The 6,000-nt window shown below is 33.1% G+C and overlaps 1 protein-coding gene across 1 annotated transcript in view; it reads right to left on the bottom strand.

The window, feature by feature from the left end:
* LOC129942151 (uncharacterized) overlaps nucleotides 1–4,450 on the bottom strand; it is a 100,596-nt gene extending 96,146 nt beyond the window's left edge. Inside the window, exon 1 of the mRNA XM_056050963.1 lies at nucleotides 3,888–4,450. The gene's annotated coding sequence lies outside the window, so the exon portion shown is untranslated. The remainder of the gene's footprint in view (nucleotides 1–3,887) is intronic.
* Between the last annotated feature and the right edge of the window lie 1,550 nt (nucleotides 4,451–6,000).

Here is a 6,000-nt window from a genome sequence, read left to right on the forward strand (position 1 = left end):
AATAAAACACCTTTTATGTCATAGTTGATACAATTAAATCTGGAATTTCTGGTCGGTTCAATAGGATACAAAATTTGAATGCTTCAGTTTCATTTTTATGGCAGTTTTCAACAATGGACAAAATTGAGATTAAAAACTCCACTATAAGGTTGATACAAAAGTATAACTCGCATGTGTCTCAAGAGTTGAAGAAGAAATAATACATCTGAAACACATTAAGTAGCTAATTTTGAAGCAGAACTCCCGACATTAAGTTTGCTATTATTTCCAGAACTATTTGACGATTTTCCGCAACATTTGTGTTGCTCTTGGTGTGATTTCCACTAGGGATGTTGCGAATATTCGCATCCGCAATTGCGGATTATTCCCAATAATTCCAATATCAGGATCCGGTTCCGCATCCGCATCCGCATATACTGATGCGGAGTTTGTTGCGGATGCGGATGTTTTTTTAACGCTTTTTTCAAATTCTAAAAATAGCAACAGCAGGGCATACTATACCATGATCAATAAAAACGACCCTTTCACCCTTAGTAAAAAATTTAAATTGACAGGCGCCGACAACAGCAAGAACAAGTCATATGCAATGGTCGCAGATTTGGATGCAGGTCTGATATTTTTTATAAACATAAAACAAAGGCTTGCTTCAGAAGCAATATGGAAATGATGTTAGATTCATCAACTGAAGATGAAGGTGAAGGAGAATCTGATAACGCTAGTCACGAAGCACTTCTCCGAAGGGAGTTAGCATGTTACCGAAATAAAAAAAGACTAGAATTGGATAATAATCTACTTGATTGGTGGAAAGTCCATCAAACAGCCTTTAAAAGGCACTGAGGTATTTATCACTTCCACCAGCCAGTGTTCCCAGCGAACAACTATTAATATACGATCTACTAATAAAAAGCAGATTACAGTCTGACCCATTTTTAAATTTAATTATTAAACGCAAAGATAATCAATAAAACATTCCTTTATTTACGGACTTAAAATTGTTTTTATTTTATAAATTCTAAAATCCGCATCCGCATCCGAATCCGCGGATGTGAGTCTCAAATAATCCGCATTTGCATCCGCTTGATATCAGAATTAGTACATCGGTAACAACCCTGATTTCCACCATACCTGTAACCGTAGCTAGTACCGAACGTTCATTTAGCGTCCTTGCCAAAACAAACAATTTTCATTGTTCGTGCTCATCACAAGATCGTGTTTCTGGACTTGCTACATTTTGCATCTTTGGCAAGGAAATTGAATTTCGATGCGATTATTAGTTCTTTTGCTGCTCAAAAAGAAATATTTCATTGAATGCAAACTAACTGCAATGAAAAGTTGTAATAATATTTTAAAACAAAGGAAAACAATAAAGAGTTTTTTTTAAAGACAAATTTCAAATACTTTTACTTTGATCTATTTTATTTTCATAGTAGGTAATAGATTTTCATGCTAATTTTTTGTAAATCGTTAATTGACCGTATTATCGGTTACTAACATGTCGTAGACAATATCGATTATTTCTGCTAGTTTCAACCAATTTTCGTAATTGAAATTAGAACGTACCATATCAGTAGACATGAACTTTGAAAAAAATGGTAAATAAGTGGGGGTTCGAGATTTTTACGTCCCGGGCCTGGATTTCTTCTCGATTAATTTTAATTTACCAATCGAGGATTTATCAGCCCCTCAAAACATCTTGTATGAAGTCAGTTTAAAAGTTGATGAGAAATGTAGAGCTAAATATATTGCTGAAGCGTCTAATTCCCTTACAAAACAACTTTTAGTAGATTAAATTAAAACCTTGCAGAGAAGAACTATTTTAATGATTCCAACAATGTCCTTTTGATTTTCATGATGTTGAGACTACGTAGTAAACTAATAGATTTAAATTTCAGACAAACTTTATTAACCCCTAGAGTGTTATAAAGTGTTAAAGGATACTTCTTGGGAAAATGCGAACTTCTTAGGAGGAATGTATTCAGCTAAGACTTTTTATCGGAAGTTCAAATGATAAGTTTGTTGAATGAATTGAATGTTGTCAAACTTTACGAATCTTGCAAATCTGCGCTTTATATTGTTTTCAAGCAAGGAACAAAAAAGTATATTCTTTCTTTGTGGACTTCAAAGCGGCTTTTGACCTTGTAAACAGAAGCGCGCTCTTCTATAAACTTTCACAATTGGGTCTATCTTCGAGGTTTTTGAAAGTAATTAAAGCAATGTATACTGGAACTAATGCAGCAGTCTGGGATGGGAAGATATTTTCAGAATGGTTCGAAACATGTACCGGAGTAAAACAAGGTTGTCCACTCAGTGCCTTGTTGTTTTCGCTGTTCATAAATGACATAGAGGAAGCCTTACCTGGAGGAATAAGAATCTCTGATTCTGTTATAAATGTGCTACTGTACGCTGATGACCTGATGATAGAAAAATTTCAAAGGAATTTTTTGAGAAAACTCTTCAACTTACCGCAAAATACACCGATTTATGCAATGTATTTAGAAACCGGAATACCGAAACTTCTCACGAGCACACTCAAGGCACAGGTTGATTATATTATTAAAACTTTCACATACCAGGAGAATAGACTATCGAAAAAAATGCTTTTGTACGAACTGAGGAATAAAGATTGGTGGATGAAAAAATGGCAAGATATCGGTAATACTTGTGGAGAGATACTGTATATAGATCTCAACAATTTAAACAACTTAAAGGACCAACTTTACAGGATTATACAGAAGAATGAAGACATAGTTCGAGAATCCTTTATTAATAAAGCTCGCGAATCAGATAGTAGAGTACTATACTCTCAGCTCAACTATAACCTAAACCAACGAAACTACTTCCATGATGGACTTAGCTACAAGGACATTTCTTTCATTTTTAAAGCAAGATGTGAACTTATAAGTTTAAATGCTAGACCCTATAACGGCAGCTTCAATCAATTTTGTACGTTATGCAATTTAAAATCAAAGGAGGATTGTTATCACTTCATAAGTGTATGTCCAATATTTTACCAACAGAGGCTAGTGTTTTTTGGTAAAAATACATTAACCATGCAAGAAACACTCCAAATTTTGAACGAATGTGATTGGAAGACCTTAAGCAACTTTTTAAAAGCCATATTTGAGTATAGATTCTTACTAATGACGGAATATGTTTGATTTTTATACCAATTTAAGATTGAAAAATGTGAATTAACAAAACATCTAATTTATTTATAAAATTTGCTAACCAGGCTGACGGCTAAGCCATAGCTTATCAATTCATTAACTTGTAAATCTGTATATATCAGAACATAAATAAATGAATTTGTTACTTACTTACTTACTTGTTAAAAAAATTAAGTGAATCCCTTTTTTAATATTGAAAAGTACTTATACCAAGGGCTTTTTGCATTCATTATGCAATCGCCATGCTATAATTATTTCTGTAAACATTTTTGTAGTATAATGTTAATTTTACTTTAATTCAATAAAATCTGTGCGTCGCGTCGTCGGTAGACATACACCCATAGAAATCTCTCCTAAAAAATCTTTGATATAGATTCTAGGGACCTTGAAACGTCGAGAAAGTTAATAAATGATTTATTCTCTCTTATTGAAATGGCATCTACCAACACGTGTAGCAGGAAGATTAGTAAGCTTAAATATTTCTTAAAATACAAAAAAGACTTATAAAATGTAGGACTTTACTAGCGTTGCAATACCCTTCAGTTTTGCAGATGGTATTTTAGAGTGAAGGGTTCATTTTTTAAATCATTCTTTCCATGTTATTACCGGTTCAAACTGAAGGCAACGCATAAATTACTTGAATAAATGCACTTTCTTCAAAAAACAAAAACAACAAAATAAAAACATTTCCACCAAAAATTTAATAGTTTTATCCATTACCTGTTTCGTATGTCGAAAGTTGCGTCCTCTTTATTATTTTGTATTCTTTCAAAATGTTTGCAGTTTTGTGTTTTGGAGCGCGAAAAATGTGCATGTCCGTTGCCGCGTCGCTTGTCCAATCCACCAAATTATATTAAAGTTTGAATAGAGTGACTGACCAAATAAAACGTTTTCAAACTACATATATAAGGTCATAGACCTATAAAATGTATTATTAATTAAAACAAACATGCATTGCGATCACATTAATCAAGAGGTTAATGTTGCCCAAAATTTAAAACAAAAATGCACTGCACATATGAATAACTATAACAATTTTTGTTTATTTGGGTCAATTTTATCGTATTTTTTATTCAGGTTAATATACAACACCAAATATACACCCACAAGTTTTAAAACCGTTAAAACAAATTATTAAATCTTATTGGTGCGTGAGGTTAATTTTAATTATTTTATAATTACTTTCCATCTTTTAAAATACAAAACGAAATCAAAAAATTACCGGAAAATAATTTTACATCGAACACGCGTTCGTATATTTTCAACAGTAGGTACGTGTTTGGGGCGAAAGCAACCGGTTAACTGAAGACCCAAACGGGTCTACAAGTAGTTTTATTCTTCAAGACTTCAAGGTAAGGCCAGAATCAAAGAAAGATATTTAAGCCGCTTAGAAAGAGTATAAACTGATATCTATCTGATGGTAAACGGCACGACGACGACGCACGGTGGCGGTAAGTTTGTTTACCATCGTTTTGGATGAAAGAAATTTGCTACTTGCTACGACTTAACACTGCTGGCTGTTATTGGTATAAAAATGTTTAAAGAGAAGAAGAGTTTACTTAAATAAAACTTTTAAGAGTTTGGTTTAAATTATATATGAAGAAGAAGAAGTCTTTATGATTGGTATAACTTGACGAACTGTAAACAGAGAGGTAAGGCCCATCGAGTATTATTAAATGTTACTTAAGAGAAATTACCGGCGTTTTAAACACTGTTTGTGATACTGATAAGAAAGTACACGCGCTTATGTTATCAATTCGATCTTGTTGCAAAGAACGTTATTTTCACTTTGTGAAAAAAAAAGATATTTAAATTCAGGTGTGGGAAAGTAACTAAAAGTTTTTAAGAATCTACAATTTTGAATTGTTAACTTGTAGTTTGAAATAAAATGAATTATGTAAGAATAAATCTGTGGTGTTGTTGCATCATGTAAAGGTGTTTAAGTTAATCCAACTTTTAAGTGTTATATCTTTCAGATAACGCCATCAGACACTTAATGGTGTTAGATTATCCACAAACAAAATTATTAACTTGACTTACGAAACAAGAAAAAGGGAGTTGATTTTAATGAAAGAGTTGTAGTCAAACACAGTTTGTTCACATGGTAATCTTGTTGAATGGTATTTTTAGCTTTCTTAACAAAATGGTGAAATTATGCAATGATAACAATAAATCAGCAAAATTATAAGGAAAAACATTTATTATTATACAAATTCGAAAGAAAGTGGAAAAATAACAACCTTATTATGTCATTTGATTGGCATTACATAAATAATATACAAAATGTTTTAACAATTGCTTCTTAATTCTTACATACTTACTTAAGGTGGCGCTATAGTCATGTGTAAACTAGGGCCTCACCCATTAAACTTCTCCATCTAGCTCGGTCAGTAGGTAGATGTCTCCAGTTTCGCGCTCCAACTTGGGTGAAGTCACTTCCTACTTGTGCGCTCCACCTGATCCGCGGTCTTCCTCTACTGCGCTGTTCTGGTGGTGACAGTGCATCACCTTGTCTAAAACTTTTTTCGACATCGAAAGGTTCTGTTAAGTTGTTTTAGACGTTCACATATTACGGCAGTGAAGATTTTGTAAGCGATGTTAAGAAGCATGGACTGATTTCTCTATAGTTAGTGCAGTTTAGAGATACTCCTTTTTTAAGGATCAAGCAAAAAATACTGAGGTTCTATTCATGATTTCTTAGGGCCATTTTTTACAGATAAGTTGGTACATGCTCTAAACCAAGCCATTCCATATCCTCAACATTGACTGCGGTTCCACTATGATGTTTCTGATTTCGTCTTTGTATCCTTCGGTTCTAGGTGTATGTATCTGT

Source organism: Eupeodes corollae, chromosome 1, assembly GCF_945859685.1.
Source record: "Eupeodes corollae chromosome 1, idEupCoro1.1, whole genome shotgun sequence".
In the NCBI taxonomy this organism is placed as follows: Eukaryota; Metazoa; Arthropoda; class Insecta; order Diptera; family Syrphidae; genus Eupeodes; species Eupeodes corollae.